This window comes from Lissotriton vulgaris, chromosome 8 (assembly GCF_964263255.1).
Source record: "Lissotriton vulgaris chromosome 8, aLisVul1.2, whole genome shotgun sequence".
Taxonomy (NCBI): domain Eukaryota; kingdom Metazoa; phylum Chordata; class Amphibia; order Caudata; family Salamandridae; genus Lissotriton; species Lissotriton vulgaris.
The window spans coordinates 696847836-696872575 of record NC_141696.1 but is presented as its reverse complement, the minus strand read 5'-3'; the positions used below and the strand labels follow the sequence as shown (position 1 = coordinate 696872575).

At 45.5% G+C, this 24740-nt stretch overlaps 1 protein-coding gene across 2 annotated transcripts in view; it reads right to left on the bottom strand.

Annotated features, from left to right (window-relative positions):
* Nucleotides 1–24740, bottom strand: part of GPM6B (glycoprotein M6B) — a 463078-nt gene that overhangs the window by 112772 nt on the left and 325566 nt on the right. The gene's annotated exons all lie outside the window — the stretch shown is intronic.

Here is a 24740-nt window from a genome sequence, read left to right as displayed (position 1 = left end):
AATAAGTTAATGAATAAAATTACACCAAGGCAACACAAACCCAAGAAGGGGAACCATAGATATGAATTTTTAACGTTTAAATTAAAATAGCACCAAACAGCATTTAGGGCCAACCGTGGTGATCTGGTTGCAGTGGACTGGGACATAGACATGATTTAAGGCAGAATGTGATGGAGTGCAGGTTTTTACACCTTCAAACCCTCTCTCAAGTCCACCTTACAAAGATTGGACGTATTTGGATTACTTTTTCTGCACATAAGACTATCACCCCAACCTCTGCCTGTAAAAAAAAAGAAAAATGCCAGTATGTAGTTAAGACATGACAGTGACTAAGATGTGACTTGTTCCATAAAAAAACAAGGATTTGCAAAGCCAAAACGTTTGCACTACCTGGATAATTTCCTCTTCATTGGGGACCCAAGCACCACGCAAAGCAGTACCCTACTGGGTCAGTTCTTCGCATTTTCAGATAAACTAGGTGTGCCTCTGGCACACAACAAAATGGAGGGCTTTACCACCAGCTTAACAGTCCTGGGTATAGAGTGAGACTTAGAGGATGGAGTTTGCAGACTGCAACTTGTGAAGGGAATGGAGATGAAAAACACAACTGAGGGTCTTCGAGCCAAGATGAAAGCACCCTTCGGCGAGATCCAAAAGTTGCTGGTAAAACTACACTTCGCTAGTTGGGTGATCCCTGCAGTGAGAACATTCGCCCAGGGCCTGGCATGGCTAGTAAAGTGGCTTAGCAAGAAACTCCACAAGGTAAAACTGACACACGCAGTGAAAAAGGATTTGCAGCAATGGGCCACCTTCCTCTTGGGGTTCAATGGAACACTGATGTGGTGGAAGCCCTTTGTGTCAGGCAAGTAGTTGGACCTGTTCATGGATGTGGCGGGGGGAGAAGGCTTTTGGGCCATCGTCTGGACTCCTGGTGCACAGCACAGATGCCCGCTTCCTGGCACGAGAGGTAGCTGACCAAGAACATCACACTACTCGAGCTCTTTCCGATCGTGGTAGCTTTCTCAGTGTGGAAGGATAGAATCGCAAATAGACAGATTACGCTATGGTCTGACAACCATGCAGTGGTACAGGCCCTTAATCCCAGAACACAGCATTGCCCTAGGGTGTTGAGCCTGTTGTGCCACCTAGTCAGCTGAACGCGAATATAGCGATACAGCCAGGCATGAGTCGGGTAGTGATAACTGTCGCGTATGCTCTTTCTCCCTTTCAGTGGAAGAGGTCTAGACAACTGGTGCTGCCAGCAGTACAGAAAATGATGTTCATCGTGGCAGGGTTGTGGAACCTGGTAGGCTCTGACCTAAAAGCATTGGTGGAGCAGGCGCTAGCTCCTAAAACAACGTACAACTACCCTGAGTGCTGGGCTCAGTTCCACAGGGAAGCAGGTGCAAACGGGCATGACGACGCATCAAGCTGGGAGGTCGAGAAATTCATATAGTGGGCATTTTCAAATGCGAAAAGCAAATAATAGTCCCAAGTGCATCTTTGTGCAGTCGCCTATTTCTCAAATTTGCACAGAGGAACTCACCCTATAGGCTCCTTTTACTGCCGAGCAGCAATGCAAGGGTGGGGCATATACAAACCAAGTGGAAAGAACCCAATCAACCTATTGATTTCACCAAACTAAGGACATTATTGCAGGTCCTGTCCAACGGATGTATGACAACAGACGAGGACGGCCTTTTTTGGGCTGCATACGTACTGCTGTTTTTCAGAGCATACAAGGTCAGTAAACTAGTGACCCCATCGAAGATCAACCCTGGCTCTGCATGCATACAGCTCAAGGACGTTCAACTGGGGGAGAGTAACAGGGTGCTGACGCTTAGGAGATCAAAAACTGATCAAGAAGGAAAAGGCAAAACTCACATGCCTTGACTGCCTCGGAGACCCAGAGTGCTGCCCGGTGTGCCTAACACAGGCATACATTCAGAGAAGGCCACAGCAGCCCACGGCCTGGGTAACAAGCACATAACACGGATTGGCAGGTGGTCATCTAGAGCCTTTAAGATGTATACCATGACCATGTCGTCTGTCTTTTTGTTGAAAGGGCCTCTGAAGGCAGGCTGACTCTCTGGATGCACTCCTATGTTACAAGGGTATAGTGATGGGCAGCTCCACAGAAGAAATACTGGGGGATTTTGGCTCACAACAAGACTCTAGTCTGGCTGGGCAGGTCTGGGATAAGGTGGTCCCAGCTTCTGTCAACGGTGCGGAGGGCTTTAAAAACTATGGACAGGACCGGCACGTTTTTGATTCACCTGGGGAGCAACATCTTAGCTGACCCAAAGCAGCGACAACTGCTAGAGGTTATTAAGGTGGACATCACTAAAGTGTCAAGATTGGTCCTCCCGTCGGAGGTCGTCTGGTCGGAGCTGATGGTACGCTTTGAATGGAGGAGGTCATTTGACCATAAGGCAGTTGAGAGGTCCAAGAGGAAGCTTAACATCTCTATGAGTAAGTCACAACTATTGGTACAGATGCTACGACGAGGAAAGTGAACAAGCGGCGAATCCAGTCCGGGTATCCAGTCTCACCGCCCGCCTGCCCGCCGACAGTCAGGGAGCCGTTCTGGAGCTGAGCAGGAGTGGGAGAAAGCCACTACAGAGGAGCGGGTAGAGAGGCGGACTTTACCGGACCTTGGCGACTTTGGTGGCTCCGGTCCGGTGGCTCCAGCGGTCCTAGCATTGACGGCGGACTCAGAGACTGCAAGAGGACTGCAGGAAGGTACGCCACGTCTCTGTTACTGCCGGGCAGTAGTGCGGAGTTGGGAAGTTGGGGGAGAACAGAAGCAGGAGGACGCGAGTGGGAGGACGCCGAACAGCTGACGGCTCCAGACTCCGCTCCTCTGCTCTCCTGCTCCTGCTGATTTCCCGGTGGACGTCCTCCCTACCCACAGGCTACGCATAGGCAGGAGTAGGAGCCTAACATTCCTGGTCCGTGAAAGCGGATCTGTCAAAAAAGGAGGGCGAATTGACAGAAAATAAAACAAAGATAAACCAACAAACAAACAGAAAACCCAATTTCTAATAAATTTGCACAAAAAAAAAATAATCACAACGACCATCTCTAAACAAAAAAAAAATTGCAGCTTCACCTTAAGCAATAAAATCTTCGCCACAGCACCAAGTCGCAAGGCCGCCGGGCAACAACCCAATCATGAGGTCCGGAAGAACGAGGGGGGAGGAGTTAAAAGAGAAAAAAAATCACCATCCAATCCCAAAAAACCCAAAAAAGAAAGGGAGAGGGAATCGGAAACAGAAACGGAGGTCACCAAGGCGTTGGTCATGGAGGACAACAGCACAGCATCAGGAACTGCGCAGGGAGGAATGTCCTTTACGGAGCAGAGGCAAACAAATAGCGACAAGCAATATGCGACGGAAGTCGTAACACAGCGCATCACAGTTATCCCCGGATTCTCAAGTGTAAAATCAACTGTTAGCAAAAAAGTCGCAGAGATAGCCCCGCCTGTCACTTATGAAGGCGACAAGAAGGGCATACCATCGGCACCCACAAGGCACTACTCATGCCCAAATAGTAGCAAACGGGCATTGATTACAGACTTTCTTAAAGTGGCCACAAAAACAGTCAAGAATAACCAGGAATGCGACGACCCTAAACAACTCAAATATTTTCAAGACACCAGTCCTAGCATTGACACCATTGACGGCCTAAGTGAAGCCAATACGAATATCTTTCACGATAAGTGCATCAAGAGTTGCAACAATGAAAAAGCAGAACTCTGGGTAACTGGACTAGATCTGGATCACACATTAAAAGGCGAAGCCCATGGCCCCCAAATCCCCAAAATTAAACCCCTTTCGGAAGGTGGTCATACGCACAAAGTCAATACCATAGAAGCACAAATACACCATCATCCGCTTATCCTAGAACCACAGCCGAAGGGGCAACAACAACTGTTACTCAGCCACAATGGTCTTTACGGTAACAAAGAAGCCATCTCAATACATCAGATAAGCATGGGCATTCTAAGCCCCTTCGGAAATGCACACATCCTGCCGCCGGCCCTACTCACAGACGTCCCTGTCAAAGCAAAAACCAACAAGCAAGACCAATTAGCCTCACCAAATTATTTATTGGATTCTGTCCATCGAAGCAGTAGAAAATCACCGCCCTCTAGGCAACATGATGACTCATTCCTTAGTTTAAAAAATCTCGAAAATTCTCCCACGGTGCAGCAGTCGCAAAACAGGGAGAAAATATACGAAATTCCAGCATCTCTGGACTTCTTGTCTCCAAAGCATTCACCTTCACAGGTACAGGCAACCAGTTCACCACCCTCAGCAGTCTGGCCCCATTTATTAAACACTTTGGATACCATCGGTAAAGCCATGACTTATCACGCAGACAAGTTAGATGCCCAAGTGGATCTGTTAAACATCCTAGCTACCTACGTTCAGGGGGTGGAACAAAAGCTGCAAAACCTTAATGAAATTATAGAGAGGGTGCAGCAAGATCGAGAAACAAGTTACCTAATAAGCCACTGCCATTGCACGCAAATAATAGATCAACTAGCCGTAGTTTCAAACTTAATGTCTGAACTACTGGGGGTCGCCAGGGACACCTCAACACAGACTAATCCACCAACTAAGAAATTCAAAGAAACCCAGCACGAAAAGGACCAGGTTCATCCAAGTCCCCCAAAAGAGCACAACGTAAAAGCTGGTGGGCCTAACAGTGCTCCAACACCCGAAAGCACAAACACATTACAATTAATAACAGTTTCGGACAACACAAGCGTCTCGATCAGTCCATCAGTTGATCATCGCAATGAGCTACTTGCAAAAGAAGCAAATACTAAAGCTCCACTATCGAAGCGGGAGAGAAAACGCCTAAGAAAGGCTAGAAAGGGAAAACAAACAAGACACGCACCAAGCGTAATCGGTACCACGACGGAGCAAAATGTGACCCAAAGTGAAGACGACACATTAATAATAACTACTGAGAAAGCAAGCCTTGAGGTCGACACGACCCCATCTACTAATAAGCTTACCACCTCAACAATTCAAAACCAACCAACAACGGAACATTCGCAGCCAGCAAACGTATACAGCATATTCAAACCCGCGGAAAAGGAAGTGAATCGGTATATAACATCTCAACCCACTCAAACCCTAAAAACAACTCCCAGACGCAACACAATAGAATCTGTTAAAACCAGCTTAAATGATGTAAATTGGCCCAATGAGGGACTCAGCAAGGACAGGAACACCCCCGACAAAACATACAGGATCCACATGGAAAGCAGTGTTCCAACGACTGCAATGAACAATGATACACCTCCTCAATTCATTGCATGCAACGCTCAGAATCTTCGCCCAACCACCGCGGGACAACCCTCAGAGGGAAAAAAACTTAAAAAGAGCCAACACACCGAGCTGGTCTAGTCCGACAGCATTAACCTCTACAACAACAAGCTGCATTTCATCCCTCATTTCGTATCGAGTGGGAAACCCATGATATTCTTAATTGAAGTGTAATATTAAAACTACTCAAAGCACTCCCGTCTCTACGTCACATAGAGACGGGCAATCTTGAAAGCGTTAAATTTAGACCAAATCCCGACCCAGCTGGTCGAGAAATCACTATAGTAAGCTTTGTTGATAATTCCATCACAAAGCAAATCTGGCAGCAGCAGGTTTTATTTGCAAATGGGGTATAGAATTAAAAATAATAGCTCCCACCTGCTACCCAACCCCACTTCAACAACTAAAGTCATCAGAGGGCTTGTTGAGAGGCGCGAAAGGCCCAGAACACCAAAGCCCAAGAATTGGCAAAAATCAAGAGGGAAGGAAAATTACTATAACCTTTGTCCATCTGGAAGCAGGAAAACACACAGGGCAAAGGAAACTGAACCCAGCCGAAACCCGCCAATGTACGGCATGAACAAACTCATCCAAAGCTAAAACAATAGACCACAGGTGTAATATCTGCTCTTGGAATGTAAATGGCCTAAGCTCAAAACTAGAAGATCCAGACTTTCAACCAGCACAATTTAATCCTCTTTCAAGAGACATGGCAGACAAATTCTTCACCAATAGTAGGATACAAAGAATATCTTGACCCTGCCGAGAAAGATTCAATATATGGAAGATCTAAAGGAGGCCTTTTAATCTATGTTTTTACCCACATCTCTTGGCAGTCCTCGGAAGTAGATTTAGACACAACATGGATGCTATGTATCAAATTAACAGCCCCTAAATCCTTCAGCTTACTAATACTGAACATATACATCCACCCATCATCCAAACAAAAGAGATTGAATATCAATACCCTAGAAGCAACACTGGATACACTTAAACTTGCTCACCCACACTCCAATATTATTTTATCAGGAGTTTTTAATATGAAATTACTAAATCTCAGGAAAGAAAGTCCAACAGGCCACGTTCCACCTAGCAAACAATGCGATACACATGGTAATAGATGTCCTTCCCTGTTGGAAGAACGATCATTGGGCGTGTTAAACGGACAAGTGACATCAGAGAGCCATCCAGCATACACCTGGGTAACGCAGAAAACATGCTCAATCATCGATTATACACTAACAGACCTAGACCTTCTTCCACATATCACTAACTTTGAAATCAAAGATAAGTCAGAAAGTGAACACCATCCTCAAACCTTCACTTTACTCCTAAATACGGCCGACTCAGTAAAAGACAAAGTGATGTCCCAACACACAAAATGTTACAACCTGAGACGTTTAATTTGGAAAAAGGAAAATATTGGCGAAATCATGGCCACATGTATAGCCCTATCGGAGAGTTTTAAAGTCAATCCATCATGTATAAAGGCTTGGGAAATCTTTGCTCAAGACCTAAACAAAGAATTCTCAAAAATTGGCCGTAAAGCAGGCAGACCAGCAGGGGTAGGGTGGTTCACCAATAATTTAAGGAAACAAAAAAATCAATTGAATAAACAGCTAAGGCATTTGCGAACTCGATGCCCAGAATCTACTCAGGACATTCGCTCACTAATATCAAAATTAAGAAAAGACCTCAAAAGAGACTCCAAGGTGGCCAAGAAAGACTTCAGAGAAAATCTCTTGGCAAAACTCCTCTATGCCAGTAATCAAAAAGACTCCAAGCTCTTTTGGGACATAATTAACCAGCTATCGAACGGCAAGAACCGGCATTTCAACTCTGACGTAATGAAGGACACCTGGAAAGCACACATTGAGCAAACATGTAATGACATCCTACCCTCAGGAGTCACAAATCAAGAAATCCCGATTGCAGCAATAGCTTATGATACGTCAAAGATTGAACTGCCAGAACCACTTCTGCAGATTTCACAAGACCGGGTCCTTAAAACCATAAACAAGCATTTGCAATGCAATAGGTCTCGCAGCATTAAAGTTTGAGTTACTGGCATTGTAAATGACAATGCTTTGCATGAATTTTTTGTCTTTAATTTACAATTGGTAAATAAACATTGTTTGCACAAAGGCATTCACACGATACCCCCCCGATTGACTAAACCAGTTTGAGGGTACCCATATTCAAATGTACTTTTTAGGACTAACACTAACGATGGTTTACAATGTGACCAAAAATTGGATGTGGGCAAACCATTCAATCAACTGATACCCCCAATTTGTAAATACCTATAATGTGCTCTGTTTGGTACTGTTCCATCTACATGTGCCTCATCATCAATGATTTTTAACCTGGTTTTAACTGAACCACACAATATAGTTCTTATGCATAGCACCTCGATCTGCTTGTGGAGGCATACACTTCACAAGAGTATTATATGGAAACAGACAAATACAGGAAAGGGTCTGCAGAACACAGGGGGACACACAGAGAGGCTGCTACCTGTAAAGTACAGAACCACACTGTACAGAAAAAATACGGGGCGTTGTACTATGTGGGAATACGCACACTTACAAAATTACACCTGCAATAATATCACATGGAACACTTCCTGCCTCTCTGCCCCTGTACCTGCGTCTCCTCGAGCAGTGCATGTATCGCCTGTACATAACACGTGTCATTGGGTCTCAAAATGACCTTTCACAGCTTAATCTTAGTCCCACAATGGTCCAGGCACCGTGTGCTGCGTGTGGACCCCTTTCACTAACGCTGGTACGCTTTGCAGCGCTTCAGTTCGTCTCGTACGGTAAATCTAGAGCGGCCCCGCTAAACCACACGCGTCTCGCGTATGAAGCGTACGGCGCTGAGGAAGGGGGGCGAGGCGTACTGGGCGCTGGAGCTGTGCGGTTCGTACCAAGGCCGGGAGACAGGATGGGGACGTCTCCCAGGTACGACCACACAGTGTACAATCATTCAGGGGGCTCGAGAGGGTGCGCGCCTCACGGACTTCGGGTCCTGAGCGCAGCGCACGTCGCACACAATAACAGTACCTTCTGGTGGGGGATGCGAAGTGCACAGCAGCGGGGGTCAGTCCTCTTCACGTCGCGATGCTTCTTGGGGGCAATGATAGCTACTGCTCGGCAGGGGTAGGGGGGTTGGTGCGCTTGTGTGTGTGTGCGCGCGCTTGTGTGTGTATGTGTGCGACGGCGGGGGGGTCTTTGTATGTGTGCGTGCGTGTATGTGTGTGAGTGTCTCTGTATGTGTGTGTGCGTGTATGTGCGCTCGTGTGTGTGTCTCTGTGTGTGCGCATGCGTGCAGGGGGAGGTGTGGCTGTGTGTGTGTTGGAGCTTCCCAGGAGACAGGAGATGGCCACGACATGCGCGTTCTCGCACGCGCGGCCCGCTCCGATCGCCTTTTGGAAGATGCGCGTGGCCAGCTCTTGTCTCCTGGAAAGTTGAGTCGCTCACTATAGGTCTCTGGCGAGACCGCGTTTTCGCGCGGTTAACGCCACGAGACCTAAAAACTTAAGGCCTGAGGGAGCTCCAGGACCTAACGGATTGCCTAATGCATTATTCCGGCACGACCCCTCATTCTGGTCCGACATCCTCACTCCATTATTCACACACGCACTATTGTCAGGTACGGTTCCAGACTCCTGGAGAGGAAGCATCCTAAATCCCATATATAAAATCGGGCCCACGTTCAGACCCTGCCAACTACAGATTGATCGCACTCATCGATGTTGAAGCCAAGATTTACGCCTCAAACTTGCTGGCAGATCTAGAAGACTGGGTGAGCTATACAAATTTGATGCCAAATACACAAACAGGATTTCGGGCTGGAATGGGCACCCTTACCAACATCTCTGTGGTCACACTCCTAGCCAATCAAGCTATGGCTAAATCCCGCTCCCTCGACGCCTGCTTTATTGACCTCAAAGCAGCATTCGATAAAGTACAGAGGGCAAAGCTATGGGTCAAAATGCAAAGCTTGGGGGCACCAACAAAACTTTTGGAGGCAATTATCAACCTTTACTCGGATACATGGGTCCAAATAAAAAAAGGAGCCGGGCGCAGCATAACAAGTAAGATCCAAACTAAAAACGGGCTGAAACGGGGGTGCGTGCTGGCCCCTTGCCTCTTCAACATCTATACCGCCGACCTCGAGAAACACCTTCAACAAGTTCAAACCGACCCCCCAAAAATGGGCAAAACACTAATCACCAGCCTTCAATATGCAGATGATATCGTCCTTCTATCACAAACACCGATAGGCCTGCAAAGATCAATGACCCAACTAGGAGCCTATACCATCGCATCCCAATTAACAATTAAGCTCAAGAAAACTAAGGAGCTGTGCTTCTCAAAACAACATAAAAAAGGGTCAAAAGGTAAATTCATCTGGAACCTAGGTGACAAACCAATAACCCAGGTGGAAACTTACAAATACCTAGGGTTTCAACTGGATCAAAACCTCAACTTCAAACATCAGCTGAATCAAGTGAGAACGAAAGCAAAACAACTACTTTACGCCTTCAAAATCTTACACAGGAAATTAAAAGTCTGCTCAACAGGGCATCTGCTGAAGGTAATCGCAGCAAAATTCATACCAACTATATCATACGGGTTGGAAATAATGCACACAAAAGACTCAGCCGCCCTTAACCAAGCCCAATCAAACTTCTTCAAAAGGTTGTTCTCAATTCCTCAGCACATTTCTCAAGCCCAGATTCGACTGGAATACGGGCTAAAACCAGAAACCAGCCAGACAAGGGGCAGTTGTCAAATACTATTGGCGGATGAGGCAAGCAGAAGATAACACATTAGCCCACTCCTGCTGGGAAGAAATCGAAAGCAAGCGAGGCTAAATAATTCGATCGCCACAGTCCTAAAAGGATCACTGAAGGACTTACACCTCGAGGGGGCATGGCATACAAACACCTCTTTCTCTGGTTTCAAAAAAGCAGTAAACAGCGCAACCAAACAAATTTCGCAGCTAATGGATAAAACTGCATTCTCAAAGAAAAAACACGCTTGGGCAGTGATTCGTTCTTATCAGTCGCTTAAACCACAACCATACTTGTTAGAACACTTTTCACAACACAAAAAGCATTATCTGACTATGTTACGGTTGGGGGTCATTCCCCACAAAGGACCTAACCCCAAAATGGAAACAAGTATGGTTAACAAAAGAATGCCGGCTGTGTGGACAAGGAGAAGAGAGCCTCTTACATCTCCTTTGCATCTGCCCCACACTCCTAGAAATTTGGAAAAGAGTCCTCCGCAAGTTGTTGATAAAAAACCAGCTACGGACATGCAGAGCTGCAGTCATACAATGTCTTGGAGGCCACTCCATTGAACTATCTTGTAAAGCCATTATGCTTTGGAAAATGGCAGCCAAAGAATTAGACAACAAACACGAATGAACTGGAGAGGTTCCGTTAAGACTGCTTGGACCCTTCTTCTTCTTCTCCACCAACATTATTTCTGGTCTCCTTGTTTACAGTACCGCCTCTCACTGTTCAAAATGTCATTTTAATATGAAAGTTTACTTTATGTATTATCTATGGATGATTATCTAGGTCATGACAGTATTGTGTTTTCATCTTTTAGCACCTTTTTAACCCTCATCTATTTATCTATTTATGCATTTTCTTCAACATGTTTGTATTATTGAACTTTTTCCACTCTTTTATGATTTTTAACGAGATCAAATAAAAGTATTTCTGACTGACTGACTAGGAGTAAGTAATGTAGGAATCACGACTGGGGATTCATCAGGCATGCTCTCATTACCCTCAAGACCCCAGGCAACAGAATGGGGTCCAACTATCCAGGGTAGGAATGGATATGTTCCGGTTGAACATTGTGGGACCGCTTGAGCAGTTAACATAGTATTAGGTTTCAGTGCGGTGCGTAGGGAGAAAATGGTGGGGGAGCGGATAACAGTCATAGAACCGCTGGCAGAGTGGCGGAGACAGCACCCAAAACTGCCAAGAATAGCAAAGTAGGGTTGGCAGAAAAGCCACTTGAGCAGGGTCCTTGGGATGCCTCATGGCAGGGACACTGGAGAGCGAGCGAACGACCAACAAAAGGGTCAGTGCCAGGCAGACCCAGCACTTGCAGCCCAGGCAAGGTCAGAGGGCCACCTAAGCGGGGCTTCGGAAGTAGAGGCCATTAGCACCCAACACCAATGGGCCACTGAGCAAAGTGCTGTGATGTCAGAATTGTTATCTAGAGGACTTATGGTGATTACATAACACAATCAGAGATGGACTACAAGTGATTTAGGATCTCTGATGGAGATGCTATTATCAAGTTGAATGTTTAAAGAGATGCATGATGTGTGGCTCATATTAATGATCAATAATTCATGATGATTTATGACCAATATGATTTAGGATGTTGATAAACTGTGGCCATTTACCCACCAGAAAGGTCTGTGTCCCTATTGCATGGAGCTAGTTCTTTATATTGTCTAAAAAATACTGTGCAGAGAGTCCAGGTATCCCTTATAAGTGGACACCTGCTTGCTCTAGCAATCCCATAGTGTTCTCTTAGGGGGTAGTGTGGTCGAGCAGCCTAAGGCTTATCAGAGAGGTGTGTTAGACATCTGCTGCATGCACACAGTTAATAAATGATGCACACAACTCAATAAGGAGATCCACACCAATTTATAAAAATAACATGTATTTTTATATAAATGTAAGCACCAAGATCATCACAATCAGGTAAGTAAGTTTTGAGTTAGAAATATTTACAGTTTAAAAAGAATCGATAGTGCAATTTCTGGAATGGTAATGTAAAACCATGGGGGAAAGACATATACTGCAAGCAACTACTTTACAGTGACTTACAGGACCAATTGTCCGAAATTAAGGTGACTATGGGGCAGGTCCAAGGCAGCACCATTAGGTCATTGTGGGCAGCACTGGGGCGGCCGATGCAGAGGTTCAATACAGCGTCCGGTGCTCTGATGAAGTCAATGGGGATCACTCTGGTCAAAAAGAGGCTGCAAGCTGAGGCTGTGGGACCTGTCCGGCTAAACCAACAAGCGGGATCAGGTCACACAATGCTCGGGGATATGGGGACACCCTTGGTCCTCTTCTCCTCTGGCTAGAGCGGCCGGGTGCAGCGGTGTCCTGAGGCATTGGGATTTTGTTAACTGAAACACTCACAGTAGAGGAGCCTTGCAGAAAGAGGCTTCAGGCGATGTCAGGAAGTCCACTGTTGGTAAACCCAAGGTGGGCTTCTTCTTCTCTGGAGGGTCTGGGGACCACATTGGCACCATTGGCTCACTTAAACTCAGGCTAGGGGGCACGAATGCAGTGGTGTTTTCTGGTGTCAAGTTTTTGGTGGTCCGGAGTCCTTGCAGGTTCTTTTGGGGTGCCATCAGGATGTCCAATGCGAAGCTGCATTTTTTAAAATTTCATTAAATCCAAATTTTATGTTTTCTGTTTTTTTAATTTATCGCCCACCTGGAAACAGTAATGTTTGGGCTGCGAATTTGGCTAATTTCATTTCGCCTTACTTGCTTAACGCCCAAAACCTGACTGTACTGGGTGATTTAAATCTCCATTTTGAGGACAAGTCAAATCGTACAGCTGTGAACCTCCTGGAGGATTTTACTGCTCTGAATATGACACTGCGAAACGAGGGCCCTACTCACAAAGCGGGACATCTGTTGGACCCCATTATATCAAACATGCAGGAGTTAAAATGGCTTAAAACTGACCCCATTTTTTGGTCCGACCATTTTCTTACTCTCTTTAGTATTACCCTTAGAGAACCCATGGAGCTATGCTCCACCCGGCCCCCGATTCTTATGAGGAATTGGAAAAGGCTGGACCTGTCTGAGCTGCAGAACGTACTAAAGAAACCCCCCCCTGTTTTGGGCTGGGATATGGAGAAAAATGCGTTGGAAACCCACACATGGTTGGAGAGGGCAGTTGACACTTGTCTACCTGTTGCCAGGTGTAGAGGGAATGTACATCGCCCACCGGCTCCTTGGTACACTGAGGATCTCAAATTAGAAAAAACTAAGTGTGAGGCACTCAAACGGAAATGGAGCAAACACTACGACCCGAAAAAAAAAGAGATCTACCGTAAGGCTAGAAACCTTTATCACTCGGCCTGTACGAGAGCCAAAGCCTGTTATGTAACAGAGACTATTAATACTGCTGCTAATAAAGCACAGACTCTTTTTAATACAGTCAAGGAACTAGCCGGAGCTAATTCTATGGCTGCTGCACCCCCCCTCACCACCCAAAAATGCCAAGACCTTGCCACCTATTTTGTGGAAAAAGTTGAGACCATTATTGCCAATATTAATCCCCCGTTGAGGGATGGCAAAGATGTTCCGCTTCCAGTTACAGCAGTAGGATGCCGGCTCGTTTCCTGGTCACTTATTACCTTGGAAACCTTGAAGTCCTTGGCTATCTCTATCAAGTCAGGCTCTCCTTGTGACCCTCTCCCTATTAGCATTCTGAGCCAACTTGACGACTCTGCTTTGAAGATCATTTCTGAGACTTTAAATGCCTCTATTCATCTGGCAAAAGTCCCAGCGTCCTGGAAGCACGCCATGGGCAGCCCTTTGCTGAAGAAGCCTTCTGCTGACCCTGAAGTGTTGGCCAACTATCGCCCCATCTCCCTGTTGCCTGCTTTCTCTAAAATCTTGGAGAAGCACATTCACGGTGTACTTACCACATTTACGGAGAATAACCATCTACTCCATTTCTCCCAGTCAGGTTTCAGGGCTGGTCATTCCACCGAGACCGCCCTCTTGGGAGTCACCGAGAAGATCAGGGGGCTCTTGGACGAGGGGCAAACGGTTGCACTTGTCTTGCTCGATCTAAGTGCAGCCTTCGACACCATCTCACATGACAGACTGCTCATCAGGCTGAATGAGGATGGTGTCGGAGGGGCAGCGCTGGAATGGATTAAATCCTATTTGTGCAACCGGACGTTTCAGATCTCGTCTTCACAGGCTCAGTCAGATACCTTTGTTTCGTCCCATGGTGTGCCTCAGGGCTCAATTTTGAGTCCGTTATTTTTTAATCTGTATCTCCGCCCTCTCGCCGATCTAGCAGAGCGAGTTGGTTTAGAACTTATGACCTATGCGGATGATTCGCAGATTATTTTTTCTCTCACCAATTCGGATCCTTCATCCCCCTCTGTGCTGAAACTGGGTCTTTATGAAGTCTTCAGCTGGATGTCAATGAACCAGCTGAAGCTAAATGGGGAGAAGACGGAGATTCTTCTCTTAGGTAAAAACAGAGACCTCTGGCAGGATATTCACTGGCCGCCATCCCTGGGCGCTTTTCCTATTCCAGCTACCCATGTTAGGAACTTAGGGGTGCACATCGATGATACACTTTCGATGAAACAGCAGGTCAACAAAGTGGCTGGTACTTGCTTTACTATCCTTAAATGGCTGCGGAAGATCATCTGGATGTTGCCTCTCGACACCCAGAAGACCGTAGTCAATGCCCTCATTACATCTCGGCTTGACTACGGTAACATCCTTTACCTGGGTTCCAACCTAGCCATGATCAGACGGCTTCAACTAGTCCTGAACGCCGCAGCCAGGTTGCTGTGTAAAATCCCCAGGACAGCAAGGATTTCTAAGCACCTCAAGGACCTGCACTGGCTCAGGGTAGAGAACCGGGTTCGGTTCAAAGCCCTGAGCTATATGTTTAAAATAAAGGCAGGAACCGCACCAAGGTATTTGCAAAAACTAGTTAGGCCCTACTCTCCTGCACGTAACCTTCGTTCCTCAAATGCAGCAAACTTTGTGGTGCCCAGATTTAAACTGGCCAGAATGGGAGGGAGATCCTTCTCTTATCTGGGACCAGTCCTCTGGAACTCCCTTCCCCCAGCTCTACGTAAGGAGGAAAACTTCACCAGCTTTAAGAAAAGCATTAAAACCTGGCTTTTCAACAAATAAATAATTGTGGCCTTTAGACGTTTCGCTTTCTGTGTTGCTGGTCTCGTAGTCCTGGCGCCGGGAAACCCTTTGTGGGTATCTGTGCGCATTACAAATGCAAAAAATAAATAAATAAAATAAAATGTAGAGGTGTAGCTCTGCTACTCCACGAGTTCCTGGGTCTTTGGTGAAAGTTGGAAGTCCTCTTAGGCTTTTGGAAGCATAGGCAGCTGCAGGACAAGTTGTCTTTGGCACAATTGCCGGGGACAACAGACAGGCCAGTAGGGTTGGCGCCAAGTCAGTTGCTGATCCTCTGCTCTTGCAGCTCTTCAGAGTCCCTCTTTTTCTTTCAGGTCGGCAGTATCTGATTTCCTGGTGCGAAGGCCCCCTAAATACTAGATTTAGGGGAGTGTTTGGTAGTAGCCAATAGGCTACCTAACCCTGAGATCACTACGCCCCCTATAGGACCACTTCTTGTGGAAAGTGGGTATAACCCTGTCCCAGAGTTCCTGCTTTGGGCATCACAAAGATGGCAGACTTTAAATTTATGTGTCCATATCAGGTAGCCCAATTTAGGGGTGGTACTAGCTTGAGGGTGAACATGCCTCTCGGACTACTAATTTTACCACCTGTCCAGGTGCCAAATGGGCCCTGGTCAGGGGGGTGGCATCACCTCTGAGAGACGCCTGATTCGCATACTAAAGGCGAGAGGCTCTTTGAAGCTCCTTGCCTTGGAATGCTAATTTATAGGTCATCCTGCTGTAGGGGATATACAACACCCTCTACAGGAGGAGGCTGGCTTTGCTCCTGACCTCCTAAGAGCGTGGGCCCTCAACACCGGCGGTCAGAAACTTGTCTGTGGTGGCAGGCTAGTCAGAACAGTCAATCAGTGCATTAGCAGTTGATAGGTTTTCAGGGGGCACCTTAAAGGTGCCATCTTTGAGCATGTATTAATAAATCCATCACTGGCATCAGGTTTCAGTGATGCCATCATGCAACTGGGAACGTGTTTTCCACCAGTTTCCAGCACATGTATTTAAAATGGCTTCCCTGATCACTTGTACTGGCAGTAATTGAACTGGCCAGCACAGGGGTGTATCTGCTCATGCAGATATGTCCAAACATGTAGTATGTTGCACCCTGCCTCAGGGCTGTAAGGCCTGCTCTAGGGGTGACTTGTCTATACTGTATAAAGTGTCTGCAGGCATGGCACACAGGAATGTAGTGGCGAGAGACCTACAAGGCATGCTGGGTGCATTTGATCTTCACCTTGTTAATGTTGGTGCCACCCATAATAGGGGTCATCAGCTGGATGTTGCTTTTGCTAACTCAGAGAACCTGCAAGCCCTCCAGCCCCTGGATCTTCCCTGGACGGACCATTGTCTAGTCCCCCTTACATGGCAGTTGGGGAAGGGGAGAGATCCAGTACCTAAACGGTATACAGTGGAACGACTCTGGTCGAGGTTACCAGTGGATAGCTGGGCGGCAGAGTTGGCAAGAACCTGTCCTCCCCCTGCCACTGACCCCATTATTGCCGACCAGCATGTGGGAAACTGGCTGACTAATACTCTGGACTCGCTGATTCCGGAAAAGAGAAGGCCCATCAGGGAAAGAAGAGTCGGTTCCGCTCCTTGGTATACCCCGAGCTTAGGGGTCTCAGAACATCATGTAAAAGATCAGAACGTGCTTGGAGGAGAGAGCGGACGGAAGAAAGTCGGGAAGATTATAAGATAGAGATGAGGAAGTATAAAGTCGCTTTAAAAGATGCCAAAAGGAACTTTTTCAGCGATAGGATCGAGAGGGCAAGTAACTTACCGGGGGAATCTTTCAACATTTTTAAAGAACTCCTGAAGGCTCCGGTCCCCCCAGTTGTGCACTACAATCCTCAAGAAAAATGTGAAGAACTAGCTGACTTTTTTCATTTGAAAATAGAAAAGATCTTGTCCTCGTTGCCTGCGACCCCTCAGATCCCGGAGATGGACCCTAGCCCAGTAATATGCCCTGCTGAGCTGTCCTCTTTCGGCCCTTTGTCGGAGGAGGAGGTTATAAAAGTCCTGAAAGGGATGAAGAGTGGGTCTAATAGTGACCCGTGCCTATGAAATATCTCAAACTTGTGGCAAATACCTTGTCCACTCCGCTTACAGACCCCATTAACCTTTCATTCTCCCATGGCATAGTGCCTCAGAGATGGAAAAATGCAGTTGTCAAAGCATTATTGAAAAAACCAGGATTAGACTCTTCTAATCTGGCCAATTTCAGGCCTATTTCACTTCTGCCCGGCTTCTCAAAAGTCGCAGAAAAGATGGTTAACCGCCAGCTCTCTTATCATCTTGAGTCCCACCACCTGCTGGGAGACTCCCAGACGGGCTTTCGCCCTGGTCAGGGGACAGACACAGCCTTATTGGCAGTGGTGGAGGAAGCAAGGAGCATTCTTGATACAGGGGGGTCAGTGGCAGTGATCCTCCTGGACTTGAGTGCTGCCTTCGACACCGTAAGTCACCAGGTGCTCCTCCAACGTCTGTCAGGGGTGGGTGTGACAGGGATGGCCTTGAAATGGCTTGAATCGTTCCTCTCCAACCGTTTCTATCAAGTCTGGGAAGGGGCAGAGCTGTCGACCTGGTTCCCTCTTCAAATGTGGAGTCCCTCAGGGCTCGTCTTTGAGCCCTACCTTATTTAATATTTACATGACTCCTCTTGAAAGAGTGGTCTCCCCCTCAGGAGTGAGGATCATCAGCTATGCTGATGATACTCAGCTTGTGGTTGGCCTCACCCAGCTGGTGGAACAACCCGAAGTCCTTCATGACTGTCTCGCTAATGTCCATCGTTGGATGTCCCATTCTGCCCTTAAGCTCAACGGAGAGAAAACCGAGCTGATGCTGATGGGCAAATCCAGTCCCACACTCATTGCTAGTTGCTGGCCTCGGTCTCTGGGTGACCCACCATCTCCCAAGAAGGAGATCAAGACCCTGGGAGTTTGGTTGGAGGAAGATCTGTCCTTTAGGACCCACGCCAGGAAGACCGTGGGGGTGTGTTTTGGTCTGTTGCGGTCAGCTCGCAAGGTTCTACCACTGCTCCCTAATCCATCTAGGAAGCTCTTGATCCGTGGTTTAATCTTGTCAAGGCTTGACTACGAGAATGCGCTGTTTCTCGGTGCTCCCGAAGCGACGTTTAAAACCCTTCAACAGGTGCAGAATGCAGCCGCCAGAGTGCTGATGGAGGTTCCGAGAAGACACTCAGCTGCCCTGGCCCTGAAAACGCTTCACTGGCTCCCCGTTAAGGAGCGGGTGAAATTAAAAGTGTTATGCACAGCCCATTAGATCTTGCATGGTAAGGGCCCCTCTATCCTGTCTACTATGGCACGCCCCTACAAGCCCACACGCCCACTGCGTTCGGACCAAAGACATCTTCTACAGTCAGCTAGAGTAAAAAGAGCTCGCTCTGGGGGCCGGCGTTTTTCAGTGCAAGTGGCGGCACTGTGGAACTCCTTGCCCTTTAGGATTCGTTCAGAGCCCAATATCTTGCACTTTAGGAAACTCTTGAAGACCCATCTGTTTCCGGTGTAGTGACTGAGTTGAGCCTTCCTTCTTGTGTCTACAGCGCCGGGATGCCCCTGGGTAACTGAGCGCGGTATAAATTTTATCTAATAATAATAATAATAATAATGTGTGCCATGTTGTGTTTCACACAGCCTGCAATGGCAGTCTACATGAGTTAGGTGAGGGGTCCTTTAGGGTGGCACAATACATGCTGCAACCCTTAGGTACTCTCTTCAGTACCCCTGCCCTAGGTACCTGGGGTACCACTGACTAGGGATCTACAGGGGTGCCAAAGGTATTGCCAATCGGGGGAACAATTTTACAGTTTTAGGGAAGATGTGGGACCAGGGACCTGGATAGCAGGAAGCCAGTGCAATTTCTGTCAAAATTGAATCAAATACCAGGCAAAAAGTGGGGGTGGCCCGGTCAAGAATGGCCTCTTTCCTACACCCATTATTCAAGGAACAGGGGGCAGGTGAAAGGTAGACAGCTGGAGACCCCGAGTGGGCACTCGTCCACCTGGGGGGAGTTAGGATGTGCGGCTCCTTCCTAGTTGACTTTTCCTTTTTCTCGCCTTCTTCTGGGTGTGATGTTGTGATGGCAGGAAGAGGAGGAGCTGTCCTTCCCTAGCCCCTCACCAATGAATAAGATGCTTCCGGGGGAAGGGCCAGGACATAAAAGAGTTAAACTGGTTCTTAGAAAGGCCTGATTTATTCCCATCATTGGCACAGTCCTGATATCTCAGAAACCCAGGCTTCAAGGGCAGTGCCAAGGTCACAGAGGGGGCAAAAAGGAGTACAAATTGCAACCTGTAATGACCCTGTTAAATGCAAACATAGCATTTTAGAGTAAAGAAACCAAATGGTGTATTTTTCACGTTTTCGAATATATTTGCTAAAAATGAACACTTTTACAGGTAGTTCTGATTGGAAACTAATGAAATATTCCAATATATCAATCTGCCACGGTGAGAAGCACACTATTTCCACAGGAGTCAATCATCCACGTGTTTGTGAGAAAAGGAGTACCAAATGCAAGACACTGGGCTCATGGAAGCCAAATATGTTTATGACACAGGAAAAGCATCAACGACCTGCATTCATTTTACACATAGATGCGTCTAGAAACACTGAAAACACTGATCGTTACCATTGTCCCATTCCTCTCGCATACTTTCACGCCAGATACATGCACGTTTAATAGCACATTACTGGAATGTGTGTCTGGGACTTATCTTCGATTGAAAATCACTTGTTGGATGAAGAATATAACGCGTTTCAGGATTTTGGTTGTACAGTTTTAAATAAATCACGCTTTTAAACATTGCTGGATACATAAAACTTTGGACTAAAATGACTTCATCTATGAGCGTTCGAGTGTAAATATTGTTTGTTGTATATTGTGTAACTCCACGCCTTTTAAAAATAGACCTGCTGCTCTACAGAACACTGGAAAAACTTCAATCGAAAAATCCTATGCCAGGTAAAATAACGCCTGTCTTAAATACAGTTCCAGGACAAAAAGCCCAACATGGTTCTCTTGTTAGCAGACTAGCAACAATGACACGACAGACAATAAAATCCCATCAGAATTCATATTATTATTTGCCACGGTACTCCAAGTACGTCAGCAAAAAGTCCAACATAAACACAACTGCCTCTCCAAAGTACTCGGGGTTAACAATTACAATTTAGGGTTCGGCTAAAATATTTTAGGGCCCATGTAATGATAGATAACAGTGGAGCAATAGGTCATGCTGCAAAGGGTGCGGATCAAATATGCTGGAGTTGTGCTCAATAACGGTACGAGCCTGTCAGGGGTAATCAATAATGCTCAATCAGGCCAGGGCTGCTCTAAAGCTCATCTTTCCTTTCACGAGTTCCACAGTATTTTTCCCTGCTTAAATTATTGCTATGGCCTTTTTCCTCGGTCTCCTTGTGATTTTGCCTTGAAAATTGTAGTTTATTTAAAAATATTTCATATAGCACAAATATGACCAAGAAGGAGAATTTACAGAAGAAAATATATACATCTTTAAAAAGGGAGATAGGTCTAACCCCAGTTGCTACAGGCTGATCTCCTTGATCGACAACCGATTGAAGATACTTGGGCGGGTTTTATTTAATAAAATCAGGAGTTGGGCTGAGGATGAATGTATTTTAGATAAATGTCAGTTGGGTTTCAGAGGTAGATTGGGTACTGTCGTGCAATGCCTTAACTTAAATCTGATAATTGGTAAATAAACCATAGCTCGTCAGTCCAAATCTACCTGGCCTTTATGGATTTTGCCTCAGCATTCGATTTTGTAAATAGATCGTGTCTTTGGCAATGTCTCTTAAACTACGGCTGGATGAGGCTCTAGTACATTTTTTGGCCTACTTACATAAGGACTCGGGAGCTAAGGTGAGGATCAGCAGCGACAGAGCAGTATCAGGGAACACCATGATCGGCAGGGGGGTCAGGCAGGGTTGTGTTCTGGCCCCTCTGCTTTTCATTTTATATATCAATTGACTAAGGATGTCCCTATGATCAATGGTAAAATGCTCCCCGCCCTACTGTACGCAGATGATGCGGTCCTGATGGGCCGCACTCCCAATGCACTGAGCACTTTAGTTGGGGGTTTTGTGGATTTTATGATCAAAGTTCAAAGTTTATTGTTATGATTTGGCTCTCATTGAGGGCCACATAAAATAACATACATATTATCATGACAAAATAAGCAAAGGTTACATACAGCTTCAAAAGTAAGCACTAAAATATAGACGAATAATATACTCAACAGCATCTCCCAAAATCACATTAATATATGTCTAAAAATTCTTTAAAATAATTAAATAGTCTGAAACAGAACATTTCGTTAGGGGGGCAATACAGAGCATTGGAAAACATTTTTATATTCAAGATTCGCAACTGTAGACAAATTGGTTTTATCCATTTTTTGCGCAGTAATCGTAATATCGGGCAAATAAACAATACATGGTTGAGGTCTTGAGCAGCATTATTACATAGGTTGCATAAGGGAGACACACCATACCATTTTCCGAGGAGTGTATTAAGTGGAAGCAAGTTATGGCGTAAAAGGAACCATAACCTCCGGACGCCATGTGGGATATTCCACCTTAAGTATTGTTGTGCTTGTTTGGGTATATAGGTGAGGACCAAGGCTTCCCTTTCTTTATACTTCTGTTGTTCAAGTATATCCATCTTATAACACATTTCCCAGGACCTACTTTTTAGTTTTAGCTTTAACTCTGATGGAGAAAGAGAAAATAACGTACTTTCATCGAGTTCCAATAATAAAACAGCTTTTCTGAAGTTTTTTACCAGCTGCGAGAACTCATTAAAGTTACCTAAAAGCTCCTTTTTTAAGATTTCACGTAGGGTTCCTGGTTTACCTCTGGCCAAGCATGCTACCCACCTTACAAGAGCGGCTAGCCCTTGTGCCCAGCAGCTTCGCAGACCAAATTCCAGTCGGCAAGCGGATGTGGAGCATGCTGAATTAAGAGAGGAAATTTTCCTTAATACCTTTCCCTCCGTTTTTTGCATAAAATCCCATTGTTTTAAATCCACCAATTCTATTCCATAAAGGAGGGTGGCAGGAATCTTCGCTCGAAATACCTCTAAGCAAGAAGAGAAATGCCTCTTCCCTGTTGCATTATATAAGGAACGTAGTCCCCTACCATGGGCCATGGCTTTTCTAGAATTATTTTCAATGTGAGGCTTCTCACTAAGATTAGAAGATATTATTTTGCCCAGAAACGTATAGGAGTTAACTACCTCGAGTTTTTCACCGCTTAATGACCAATTATAGCTCCTAGATCTGCATTTCTTTTTACCAAAGATGCACATGATCTTGCTTTTTGAGCTATTGATTTTCATATAGTGTTTGTCCGCGAAATCATTCAATGTATGAAGACGATTAGCAAGACCTTTTGGGGTCAGATCTAAGACTAGTATGTCATCTGCATACATTAGAATAGATATGGCAGTCCCTCCAATAACTGGGGGAAGACCCTCACATTCAGCAACTGTAGTTGGTAAGTCGGCCATATACAGGGAAAACAGCGTGGGAGCCAGTATACATCCCTGTTTTAAACCATTCCGGGAGGGAATTGCTTGAGAGAGTCCCCTTTCTCCACCTTGTAACACTCTACACCAAGTATTACAGTGTAGGGACTTGACTAAGTCCAATAAGTATCTCGGCATACCCAGTGACGTCAGTTTTCTCCACAGCGTCGGCCGGTCAACCCTATCGAACGCTGCGGAGAAATCTATAAATGCTGCATATATGCCCCCGCCACGAACCCGCACATATTTGTCTATGATTACATGTAGCATAGTTAGGTTATCTAGAGTTCCATGCTCTTTTCGAAAGCCTGTTTGTTCCATAGGAATAATATTATTTAAGAGTGCCCAGTCTGTTATTAAAATTAATAAAAGTTTAGCAAAGATTTTTCCTATCGCGTCTAATAACGCAATTAGGCGATAGTTAGAGGGATTATCACGGTCACCTTTTTTAAAAATTGGAATCAAGATACTTCCCCGCCAAGAATCGGGAACTGATCGGTTTTTAAAGCACGCCTGGAACACTGGAAGGAGAATCCTGCTCCAAGTGGTTATGTCTTGCTTAATTATAGACATGGGCACTTCGTCCGGTCCCATGGCCCCGGAAGAGCGCATACTTTTAATTGCGGTAGCTATAGAAAACTCAGTGGGGAGTTCCATTTGAGGATCAATATTACAGTCTGGAACCCGGGCATCACCCCCTGCGTCATTGCATGCATATAGGTTGAGCACAAATTGGATCCAGACATTTTCAGAGATAACAGTAGGAGTGGATGTTTTAACAACACCACATCCTTGTCTTATTATGGACCAGAAAGCTCTAGAGTTTTTACTCCTTGATGCTTCTCTTAGACTGATCCAAACCATATCTTCTTTGTCTCTTTTGAGCTTGGCTTTCAATCTCACCCTCCTTCTCTTTAACAAAGCTAACTGTATCCCAATCTCTCCTGATCTATTAAGATATTGCATCCTAACCAATTTGTTAATCTCTTTATTTAACTTTAATAGAGGGCTAGGAGTGAAATATTTCTTTATAAACTTTCCTCTACTCCTGGCCATTTCAGTAATTTTTTGAATAAGCAGTTCAAGGAACCTGAATTCCCTACCTTGCCAAGAGTCAAGTTCAGTTAAGAGTTGGATAAGGATGTTTTGTACATCCTTATTATAACTGGAACCCCAGTAGCATCTCCCAGAATGGCAATTAATAGAGAAGCCTTTGTTCTTTAGGGACCAGCAGTCAGAATCAGGAGGTGTTAATGAGATAGTTAATTTAATAATTTTATGGTCACTCAAAGGAGTATGGGAGATTACCAGGTCTTTAAAGCAAGAGAACGTGTCGAAGTCAGTTATTGCATAGTCCAAAATAGATTCACCACTAGTAGAACCATGTGTATAATTTGCCGGGGAATCAGAAGGCATTCTGCCATTTATAATAATTCCTTCCACGGCACTGAGCTCCCCAAGAAGAATCTTACCCCTTTTATTCGTTTTTATTTTATTAGGGAAGAGAGCTTGGGGAATATTAAATACTTCTTCTTTTACCTTGTTTCTAAACATGTCTAGGGAAGTATTGGACACTTTACAATTTAAGTCCCCCACCAATAATAGGTATGGGGGGTCATCCACCTCTAATAACTGCTTTATGTAGGAGAACATACGCTTTAAAACTGGGGTAAAATTATCTTCGGGAGGAATGTAGGCATTTAATATTATCAACGACGACCGTTGTACGGTATTATCCAGGTTAGAAATGGTTATGGATTGGAATAAATTACTCTCATCCTTGTAATGTGAGAATTGCCATTGTAATGTATTGGATAGCAAACAAGCAATTCCACCTTTAGCGTGGCCCCTTTTA